This window comes from Rhinolophus hipposideros (genome assembly GCF_964194185.1).
Source record: "Rhinolophus hipposideros genome assembly, chromosome: 25".
Lineage (NCBI taxonomy): Eukaryota > Metazoa > Chordata > Mammalia > Chiroptera > Rhinolophidae > Rhinolophus > Rhinolophus hipposideros.
The window spans coordinates 1,815,100-1,827,475 of NC_138071.1; the positions used below are offsets into that span (position 1 = coordinate 1,815,100).

Genomic DNA, 12,376 nt, shown 5'->3' on the forward strand with positions numbered 1-12,376 from the left:
ATTTCAGAAAACAAGCAAACAAATGAAAAAATGTACACTATACTTAGGTTGCGTTGTGGAGTGTGGATTAGAGGGAGTTAAGACTAGAACAAGGGGGATGAGATACATTGTATATTCAGTAGGAATGTGAAACCTGCAGGTCAGGAGCGAGGTATGAACTGGATATACAAATTTGGGAACTATTTGCAAAAATGGTGATTGATGCAAGAAATAGAATGCAGATTAAGAAAAGAAGATGACAAGAAAGGGTAACTGACACTGAGGAGGTACATGTAAGAATAGGAACTAGCAGAGACTTTAAAAACTATGTCTGAGAGGTAGGAGAGGAATCAAGAAAGAATGGTATCATGGAAGCCACAGGGAGAGTTTTAACAAGAAGGGAGTAAAAAATAAACTAAATGAATTAGAGGAGTTAAGGTAACCAATAATTAAGAAGTCACAATGGATTTGTCAGCTAGGAGGTGATTTCTATGCTGATGATAAAATGTTTAGCTTCAATGATGTGAAGATTTAGTAAACCCTTGACCATCTATGTGAATTTATTAATGTTAAAAGAATAGAATCTTGAATAGGAAATTCAAGATGGAAGAGTAGATAAAACTGTGTGTGCTTCCTTCTGTGAACACATTAAAATTACAACTAAATTGTGGAACAATCAACCAGGAGAACCATCAGAATTCTGGCTGAACAGAAGTTTAATAACTAAGGATATAAAGAAGAAGCAACTTTGAGGAGGGGCGGAGACACCAAATGGGTTGGCCCCAAACCTCCATGTGGCAGTTGAGAATTAGGAGGGATATCTCACCCCCTGGAGTAATGAAGATCCCAGCCCCACACCCAGCGCCCCAGCTCAGAGCACTGGTGCCAGGAAAAGGAGTTCCTACATAATCTGGCTAAGAAACAGTGGGGATTCCGACCATTCGGGTGGCACAGAAGGGTGACAGAAACCCAAAGTCCTCTTAAAGGGCTCACACACAGACTCTTTCACTTCTAGGCACTCACCCTGGGCTCTGGCAGAAGGGCAGTAACTTGGGGGGCATCAGAGGCATATGGAGGAGAGACACGTGTACGGCTGTGGAGCAAGGGCTTGAGAACCGTGACCGTTTTTCCTGTATGGGTTCTTCTTCCCATGCAGCCAGCAAGTGGGCACCATCTTTCCTATGTTGAACTGTCAAAGCTGAGTTTGATTGGTGTGGTGAGCTCCAAAGGGGTCCTGCCCCACCCAACTCCTCCAACTCAGAGGCACTTTCATGCGAGCAGCCAGCCCCGCCCACATTGCACTTAGTCTTGGAAAATTATTGGAGTCCATGGGCCCCATCTAGGCGGCGACTGGCCTCAGTGTGGTCTCAGACTTTTGCTGAGTTGCTCCAGGCTCCACTGGAACCAAACCAGAGTCCACATTAAACTGACGACCAAAGCTCTTCCATCTTTAGTGACTCCCGGAGACACTGCCTAACCTGACTCACATACTGCATGAGGCTCTATCAGTGGCTGAACCTTATGGGAGCCGGCAGGTGGCAACAGGCTTCAGGGTGTCCTGGCATTTTGTGGAGCTAACCCAGACACAGTACTGGTGGCAGACATCCTCAGTTCACAGGGTGGCCTCTCCCATGTGCCCCCATCTTTAGCACAGTCAGCGAACAACCATGGATCACTTTGTAGCTCCTACCAGGTAGTCCCTGGCTGGTCACAGGGAGTAGGTTACCTGTGCTTACACTGGAGCCCCTCTGAAGAGGCTCTAGAGCCAACATACTTGGAGGTTGGCTTCTGACCGCAGTAGAGCACCACCCAATTAGCCCCACAAGTGGCACACCCATAGGGGGGTGGTCTCAACATTCACCAGAGCCCTCTGGGGTGAATCCCATTCAGTGGGTAAACACCTCTCACAGCAACCCATAGGCTGTGACGTGGCCAAACCCCACAGCCTGTCAGCCTGATGGTTAGTCCCACCCACTAACATTCTAATAGCAATCAAGGAGCAACTATAACAGGAGGGCATACACAACTCACATAAGGGACACTCCTGGAGCACCCGGATCAGGTGAAAAAGGAAAAGGAAAAATAATCCACAAAAATGAGGATGGTTAAAGAGACCTCTGGGACATCAAGTGTACAACATTCACATCATAGGGGTACCAGAAGGAGAAGAGAGAAAGCAAGGGATTGAAAACCTATTTGAAGAAATAATGACTGAAAACATTTTAACCTGGTGAAAGAAATAGACATACAAGTCCAGGAAGAGCAGAGAGACCCAAACAAGATGAACCCAAGGAGGCCCACACCAAGACACATCATAATTAAAATGGCAAAGGTTAAAGACAAAGAGAGAATATTAAAAGCAGCAAGAGAAAAGCAGTTAGTTACCTACTAGGAAGCCCCCGTAAGACTGTCAGCTGATTTCTCAACAAAAACTTTGCAGGCAAGAAGGGGTTGGCACAAAATATTCAAAGTGATGAAAAGCAAGGACCTACAACGAAAGAGTACTGTACCCAGCAAAGCTATTATTTAAAATCGAAGGACAGATAAAGAGCTTGCCAGACATGAAAAAGCTAGAGTTCGTCACCACCAAATCAGTATTACAAGGAGTTTTAGAGGGACTTTTTTAAGAGGGGGGAAAATACAAAAGATTAAAATTATGAATAATAAATTGGTAATAGCTGTATATCTATCAACAAATACTTTAAATGTAAATGATTAAATGCTTCAGTCACAAGACAAGAGAGCTGAATGGATAAGAAAACAAAACCCTTACATATGCTGCCTCCAAGAGACTCATTTCAGATAGACAGACACAGAGATGGAAAGTAAAGGAATGGAAAAGTTATTTCATGAAAATGAAAAAAAAAATCCGATATAGCAATACTTATACAGACAAAATATATATACTTATACAGACAATAATTATATTTATACTTTATACTTATACAAACAATATACTTGTACGGACAATATATATACTTATACAATGGAATATTGCTCGGCCATGGAATGGAATGGGTTCTTGCCATCTGCAGCGGCATGGATGGAGCTGGAGGGTATTGTGCTGAGTGGAGTGTCAGACGGAGAAAGACAGATGCAATGTGATTTCACTTATATGTGGAATCTAAAGAACAAAATGAATGAACAAACAAAACAGAAACAGACTCATAGAAACTCATATAATATTGTGTGTTAGCTATATTTTTAATAAAAATCTCATAAAAGAGAATAGAATCTTGTTCACTCTAATCCTTACAATATCATTTTTCGTGTAACAGCATCATAGAAAACAAAAAATGAAAAATAATAATTTGTTAATAAAAGGAAATAATCAAATGATAAATTATAATAAGTTAATGATACTTGGTTGAATATATACAGTTATTACCCACCCTTGTACACTTTTGCAAAGCTAAGGGGTAGCTGTTAATCATTTCAGTGGGTATGAACCACAGCTGTACCTGCCCAAGCAGGAGGAGTGCTCAGCCTGATTAAGGTTCACATTAATTGAGTGCTAGCAGTGTGTCAGATACTGAGATGAGGTATTGACCAGTTTGTCTGATTTAATGACCAAGGGTTTTAGTTGACAACATTAATAATTCTTTGTATATTATGCTATACATAATTTTGATGACTTCTCTGAATTTAACTGATTATTAAAAAAAAATACTGCTACCCCCTATGTACCAAGTTCTAGGGAATGGGGAAAAGAAGATGATTAATACATAGTTTTCATTTATCTACCTGGGTAGTTGACAGAATCTGGGAATAAAATTTCAATGTAATACGGTAAAGTGACATGATGATAGTGTTATGAAGACTTCAACTAGTTCATTATGTAACGTAGTTTTTAGGGTTAGGACTATAGTGTGTTTGGACTTTGCAAGGTAGAGTTTGGTTTTTGTAAAAAAAAGTGTTTTATCGATGGAAACGGTAAGGTATAGGTAACTGTACATATAAGTGGGTCATTTTCTGGTATAGAAATTGTAGTCTAATAATTGTGTGTGTGTGTGTGTGTGTGTGTGTGTGTGTGTGTACGCCTGTGTATAGAAAGAAAAGGGAGGGAGAGCGAGAGGTCAGTTCCTTATCACAAAGGATGCATTTCCATATCTATAATGTAATTTTAGCAACACTCAAGCTATATTCTGTGAAGGGTCTGGCATATTTCTCTGACACATCTGGTAGATATGTATGGCATTAATTAGCATAGGCATTGCTGTAAATGGCATGTCAGTCCAGGACAACAAAAAGTATTTGTTGCTGATGTCAATCATTCATACTTTGTCAGTTCAAAAGGCGTCTCTAAAGGAATTTTCATTGATCTTCACTGACCCAAAATACAGCAAAACTATTTCTGTGTTTCAGAAACAAAAGTAAAAGTATCTATGTTTGAAAGTTCTATGGAGATACTCATATAGAAAGTACACGTTGATAAGTTTTAATGGTAAGATTATTGAATTAGGCTAAGATTAGTTGAATCTTTTGAAAAGAAACCATAATTTTCTATAATCCTAAAATGTAGTATTGATTGAGTTTTCTCCTTCAATAGCTTTAATTTTGTGTAGTCGAATTTGTGTTTTTATTTCACTTCGAAATAATTTTGACGTATGCCAGGTAAATGATCACAAGCACCACTTGTAATGGTTAAACACTGAAGGGGATCACACAGGTATCAATTTGTGATCAGATCAATGACTTAACCAGTACTTTTCTGCCCATATATATTTTGATTTTTGTACTTAGCTATTCTGATACAGATATTGATTGACTTCATTTGTTTACTCTTTTCTTACTATTCTTTACAAAATAATAATCACAGTGTAATAGCCTTAAGTTCTGAGCAAAAAATGGCTTTACAGTACTAGCAGACACAATACCCCAGAACATCTATATTTTATTTCTAATTTTTCTCCAAATGCTCCCCCTATGTTCTAATTTATTATTTAATGAAAAGCAGTATGAATGACTTTAAGATAAGGCAAGAAGGTGTGGTCCAGAGTATGGCACAAATTGAACACAATTATCTTAATGTTTATTTTAATGAGGCAGAAAATATCCATTATTAGAATTGTACATTTGATAAAATTTGTGTATTGTAATTAATTCTCTTAAAATTATGAATGTATATACCAAAAGGTCAGACAATCTTACATCACATTTCTTGTAAAGGTAAGATATGTTGCATTTTGTGTTTTACAGCTGTTAGAGAATTAGCATGAAACCAAATTTAGAATGTACTCTAATTTGACCAACGTGCCTTGTTTGAATAGCAGTTCCCCACCTTTGTGCCATCTTGGAAATTCTGGCTCCAGATTTCTTGCCCTACCTTACAGACCTCTGCCATCTGTTTCTTGTCTGTCTCATGCTCTTGAAATGATCATTTTTTTATTATTCCATTTAAATTTTTAAAAATGGATTGTACTTTACAGTTTTCTAATAATCCTGTAATTCTTTAGCCCTAAGACGTTAAAATGAATGAGTAAAAATATTTGATACCTAATCGTCTCTGCAGTCCATTCAAACTCATGGATTTGCAAAATTGTGTTGAAGTCTTTTAAAAATACATTTGAGTAGGCTTTTGTAGTCATTTGGATTTTGAATATTAATTTTCTCTTGCTATGCTGCTTAGCCATAAAAATGAAAAAGAAGATAGATGTGGGTTTCTTTCAGTGGTGTTAATTTAAAGTACTTGATTTATTTATTATAATATTCAACAATGGCAATTCCTATTTTCTCTGTTCACCTTGGATCCAACAGAAAATAATGAGAAGCCCCCACCCCCAACTACAGTAAGAAAAAAGTTTGATGCATTTTGTAATAATTGATTAAAAGTATAATTTCCCCCTAGATCAAACAAATAATAGAAGTCTGTTGAAGCTTTGTCCTGACCTATTCTGGAAGTAGAAGAATACCCTGGAGAAAGGAGCATTGTAAGCACAAAGAATAATACTCCTCAATCCTAGGAGAGAGAATTAAATTCTAACCCTCCAAATGTAAGTCATCTGTACTCTATACTTTTCATCCCTCAGTTTTTGTGGCTATTCAAGTATTAGTAGAAAAATATGGTATGACAACATTATTGGGATTTTTCTTCACTATAAAATTTATAGTGTTTTGCTTGGTAACTTTTATATTTCTATTTGTGTTAACATTTTCTAAGTAATAATATAAGGTGGTACTTTGCAATAATAATAATTAATGCAAAATGGATTAATTTCAATTTTATCTACTGATAGAGAAGTGTTAAGAATGTTGAGAGTATTCTGATAAAAACAAGGTAACTTCCTTTGATTTAATATATGTAATTGTGCCATCATACTCCTTTTTGCTCTAAACTGTGGTTCTTTTATTTTTCTTCACATCTGAGAATAAGACTATCTTTTTGTTTCCATTTAAATGCACCTTCCAGTAAGAGACATTAAATCCTTTTATTTAATTTGTATGGTGAAACTGAATTGGACTGAATTCATATTTGTAATTTACTAAAAAACATATTTAAATTTTGTCATTTCAGTGTACTGGAAAGACAGATTTCCTGTTAGGAAGAATTTAAAAGATGTGTGTTAATGGTTATATAGAAACACAGAACTCAGTTACTGTTCAGAATTTGGGAGAAAGAGTAGTAATTAAAGGCAATGTTTAGGAAACATTATTTGGAAAGAAATTTCTCGTTATCACCACTTTTATCTGGAAGTTACCTAGTGCATCATCCTTTTGATATGTGACGTAATGACTTAACTGTCAGACCTTTGACTTAACAATTGATACTTTTCCGTTTCTCCTGGAAAGAACTCAGTGATAGAGTATTGTTTTGATTTTAAAAATTTTGAATTATGCAGTAGAAAATTAATCCTTATTAGAGTTGAATACAACCAAATCATACATTCCCTGAATTATCTCCAAAATTGAAACATGAATCTTTACAGGCTTTGAAGGTGATATTCTTATTGACATACTATCTGTAGTGACACAGAAGTCTTCAGGGAGAAATCGCCGTAATTTCTAGGTTGATGTTTAAGCTCATTGTTTGGAACTTTCTGATAAAACCACAAAACACTGTGGCCATTCTTGACAATCAATAATTGTGAGTTAGGATTCTTGAATTTAGCAGAAACTATACATTAAAAAGAAATTTTCTCGGTTTTGGTCTTAGAGGTTCAGTTCAAATTTTTCTATAATTGAACTAGATGGAAACACCTTGGTGGAAGACCACAAACATCATTACTTTTACTGACAGGAAACAATTGGTCTTCATTTAAAACTTCAATTTTTATTATTGAAAAGTGTGATGAAACTTTAAAAATTTGATGGGTTAGCAGTGAACACTCATTTATTGGTTTGAAGTTGAAGGATTGGAAAATATTGTCATTCACAGAAAAATTTTGCTGTCCCTCTGCTCTACAGCAATAGTAGCTAAAGTATACAATGATAAAATGATTGAATCTCGTAAATATAATGTTGAGTAAAAAAGCCTTAACACAAAATAACAATACTATATGTTTTTTTGAGATAAAGTTCCAGAACTAGACTATAGTGTTTAGTGATGTAAGAAGTGACTACAAGAAAAGTAAATAGTAAACTTGTAGAAATTGGAGGGGAGGCTCTCATAGTTTGTGGTATGTCAGCAACATTTTATTTATTCATCAGGCTGGTGGTTGCATGGATATTTGCTTTAGGAAAAGGCATTGATGAGAAACTAGATGCTTTTCTGCTAAGATCAAGAAAAAGGCAAGGATATCCCTTCTCACCACTCCTATTTAATATACTGGAAGTCCTAGCTAAGGAAGTAAGAGAGGAAAAGGAAATAAAAGGCAAATAGATTGGGAAGGAAAAAATACAATGGTCTATTTGCAGATGGCATTGTCTATGTAGAAAGTCCCAAAAAAGAATCAACCTAGAGAACCTCCTGGAACTAATAAACAATTATAGAAAGGTTGCACAAAACAAGACTAATATACAGAAGTCATTTGCTTTCCTGTATGTCAGCAATGAACAACTGGGATTTGAAATTAAAACTACAATACCATTATGTTAGCACCAAAAGGAGAAACATAAGTATAAATCTAACAAAATGAGTATGACATTAATACTAGGAAAACTACAAAATTCTCATGAAAGAAAATCAAAGATCTAAATATATGGAAAGATAGTCCATGTCCATGAATCGGCATACTCAGTATGATTATGATTGAGTTATTCCTAACTTGATCTGTAAATTCAACACAATCCCAGTCAAATCCCAGCAAATTATTTTGAGTATTGATAAACTGATTCTTAAGTTTATTTGGAAAGTCAAAGCCCCAGAATAGTGAACACAGTTTTTCACTATTCAGAGGACTGACACTCTCCAACTTCAAGACATTTTATAAAGCTACACTAATCAAGACAATATGATATTGATGAAATAATTTACGTATCATTGGAACAGAATAGAGAGCCCAGAAATAGACCCAAATATAGTCAGTCAACTGATTTTTGACAAAGGAACTAAGGCTATTCAGTGGAGAATGACACTCTTTTCAAACAGTGGTACTGGAACAACTGGAGATCTATATGTAAAAATCATAAATCTAGACACAAACTTTATAGCTTTTACAAAAATGAATTCAAAATGTATCACAGAGCTAAGTGTAAAATGCAAAATTATAAAACTGCTGCAAGATAAGATAGAAAGTCTAAGTAATCTTTGGGTTTGTGATGACTTTTTACATAAAACACCAGAAGCACAATGCATGAAAGAAAAAAAAGATAAGTTGGACTTCATTAAAATGAAAAACTTCTGGTCTGAGAAAGACACTTGTTAAGAGAATGAGAAGACACGTCACAGACTGGAAGAAAGTATTTGTAAAACATGTCTGATAAAGGACTTGTATCCAAAATATACAAAGAATTCAACAATACAAAAACATAACCCAGTTAAAAAATATTTAACCAAAGAAGATCTAAAGATGGCGAATAAGCATATTAAAAGATGCTCAATATGTATTTAGTTAGCAAATTTCAAAATTAAGGTACTATACACACCTATTAGAATGGCTCAAATTCTGAATACAGACAACACCAAATGCTGCCAGTAATGTGGAGCAACAAGGACTGATGTATTGCTGGTAGGAATACTGTCACTTTGGAAAATAGGTCAGCAATTTATTAACAAAGCTAAACATACATAAAATACAATACATACTATATAGTCCAGCGATTGTGCTCTGGGGTGGTTACCCAAATGAGCTGATAACTTATATCCATGCAAAATTTGCACAAGAATGTTTATGGAAGCTTTATTCGTAACTGTCAAAACTTGAAGCAACAAGGAGGTCCTTCAATAGGTAAATGGATAAACAAACTGTGTTACATCCATACAAAGGACTGTTATTCAGTGACAAAAAGAAATGAACTATTAAGTCACAAAAAGGCATGGAGGAACCCTAAAGGAATATCACTGAGTGAACGAGCCCATCAAAAAAGGGTACATTCATTAATTTTAACATTAGTATGTTATATGTTATACAAGAAATGAAAAACAAGATACTCTTTGTTTTCTTTTTTTGAATAGAAATTTTCAAATATAATTTCAGTTTAAAAATAGCAGATACGGACTTCTTTTTGGTCCTTTTAAATATTTTCTTTTCTTTCTTTCTTCCTTTTTCTTTTTCCTCCTTACGTTCTTTTTTTCTTATATTCTATTGACTAATATTCCATGGAGTGAATATAATCTTAACTAGTTGACATTAACAAAAACAGGAATTTATTATTCATAAAAATGAAATATAAAAAGGTCCCTCTCTTGAGTCTCTGGATATTGCTAGGCTCCACAGATGTGTAGGGAAAATGCTTGTTTGTTTGTTTGTTTTTGTTTTTCTGAAAACTTGGCATTTGTAAAATATCTACGAATTTGGTTTGTCTTGGACAAAGCCCAGATTACCAAAAAATTACATTTTGAACATATTCAACAATGAATTATCTTTGTAGTAACTTGTGCTTTGCCATATTGAAATTTGGAGTATAAAATCAGATTTTGTTTGAAAAACAACGATGTTTCTTCATCGTGCCAGAGTGAATTTTATTTTTTCTCAATTGAAGAGACAGACACAAAGAAATACGTAGAATTTATCTAAAGCCTGTTTTATACCATGGAGGAAAGAATCTCATTTTTGCTTTGTGTGTGTGTGTGTGTGTGTGTGTGTGTGTGTGCATGTGCGCACATTCATGCGCATTTGACAGACCTAAGTTCAAACATTTGCTCTCTCACATGTTTTTTTTTTTTTAATTGATGTTGGATAAGTTTTGCACATGAAAAAAATTTTCTTGTAGGGTTATATGAGGTTAAATAATCAAATATAAAAAAATACCTGGCATGCAGCAGACACTTAACTAAGGGTCATGGTCCCTCTCTTGCCCTTTAATCCCTCTATATGTAGGGGTGTGTGTGTATAAATAAATGTGTGTGTATGTTTGTATGTATATGTTTATATGCACATCTATGTATATTTATCTTCGTCTCTTTCTCTCTCTGTATTTATATCCATCTGCATATCTCTCTCTAACTGTCTTATACCTCTATCTATGTATATGAATAAACAGGGCGCCAATAAATATACATTCATTTTAAGAGATGTTATCTTAAAATGTGTATATCTTAAAATTTTTTTTGCACCCCCGGTATGTACATGCATATTACATTATATACAGCAATGTGCTATATGTAGCCATTTATTCAATTTGTTAAGTTCCAAAGCAGAGAATTCTTCTGAAAAGCCTATAATGCTGGAGTTCAGGAAATATGGATTCTATTACTACATGGAAATATTTAAAAACATATTTCTTTGTGCTTTTGTATTTCTGTAACTTTATGTTAACCTACCTGAATGTTTATAAATTCTTAATAGAAGATCTAAAGAATATTTATGATTTTTAAAGCAAATACTCAGAAGGCAATAGAAGTTCTTTTACCTTCAACATGTATTTCAGAGAATGATACTCTACGACATTTTGATTAGAGTTCAAAAAGATGTCCATTGATCAACTTGAGAATATGTATGAGAGTATGGTAAACACGATAATTTATTTATTTATTAAATATCTGAAAAGAGATGTGTCAGTTTTAACAAGACAAAAATGCAAGGTAGGAATTGAATCTTTCTGGAAAATTGATGTTCATATGATTTAGATTTTACTAAAGAGCAACACTTTAGTCTTGGGTCAGCTTTGTACAACTGTGTTCATAACTGATTTGAATCTTTGTAGAACAGTAATTCAACAAAATGAGGTGTAATACTCCATGTTCTTTTGTAATGATGTAGGCTTTTTAGCAAAAGCAGATTGTATATCTTGCCTAAATATCTTATCTGAATTTGTGTCTTGTGACTGCTGAATGACTGCCTCAAGTCTTAACGAATTAGCTGTTCTCAGATACTAAAGAGAAGTTTGTAACACAGAAACAGAATGCTAAGTGCAAGGATAAAAATCTATCAAGCTAAGTGTCAGAGATCCTTACCTCGTGGTTTTAAGTGATTATAAAAACAAAAAGCAAACTATATAGTTAAAAGTTGTGTTTTCTCTATACTTCCTCAGGTTTTAAGGACAAGATGGGTAAGACAAAACTTCTTGTTAAACATAAAATAGATAGGTGGTAATCTCCAAATGTCTTCAAAGAACTAGTGTGTTATCCATTGAGTTCACTTCCAAGTTAATGATGCAGACTGATATCTGGGACAGGGGCCTGAGTATTCTTGGATCAATTAACTTTTTTTAATGGGTGTATCGATGATCTGGTTTTGTAGAGTTGGCAGTTCTACCCATGCAAACATGACTACTTACGTGCTCCATTTTCATTATAGTCCTGTGGAACAACAAAGGAACAATGAACTGGTCTTGGTTCAGGTATTAAAAAGTAGCTGGATGGTATGTATTCTCCGTAGATATTGACTTAAGGGTCATTTCTGCTGAACTCTCTTAAATGTTTAACGATTTTATTATTATACAACTTAAAAGGCCTAAATTATCTTTCTTTGCAATTAATTATGTACTGTTTTTCTATATATGGAATATATTTTATGTTTGTCTGAAAGGTAGCAAATGTATTAAGATCTGAAATCTTCACCTAAAATAAACACTCATCAGTCATCCCAGATAAGCTATAACAAAAGCATTTGTTAATCTGGGCAAATTGGTTACAAATGCTTTTCACTGAAAATTATTTTAAAGAGTCTCTTTACTCTAGAATCCAAAATGATAGCTTTAAGATTTTTATTTTACAATTTTGTAAACATACAGCAAATAACACAAGGGGTACCCACATACCAAATTTGACATATGTTAAAAGTTTTGCTGTATTTCTGCAGATCCTACTCTTTGTTTTTAAGAAAAAGAATGCTACAAACATAGTAAAACCTATGTG

The 12,376-nt window shown here is 34.6% G+C and overlaps 1 protein-coding gene across 3 annotated transcripts in view; it reads left to right on the forward strand.

Moving 5' to 3' along the window:
* FOXP2 (forkhead box P2) overlaps positions 1 to 12,376 on the forward strand; it is a 632,923-nt gene that overhangs the window by 82,897 nt on the left and 537,650 nt on the right. For 2 of the 3 annotated variants that reach the window (XM_081038544.1, XM_081038543.1), the window contains exon 2: positions 5,828 to 5,972. The exons of the other annotated variant lie outside the window; for it this stretch is intronic. The gene's annotated coding sequence lies outside the window, so the exon portion shown is untranslated. The remainder of the gene's footprint in view (positions 1 to 5,827; positions 5,973 to 12,376) is intronic. 3 annotated transcript variants of the gene reach the window in all.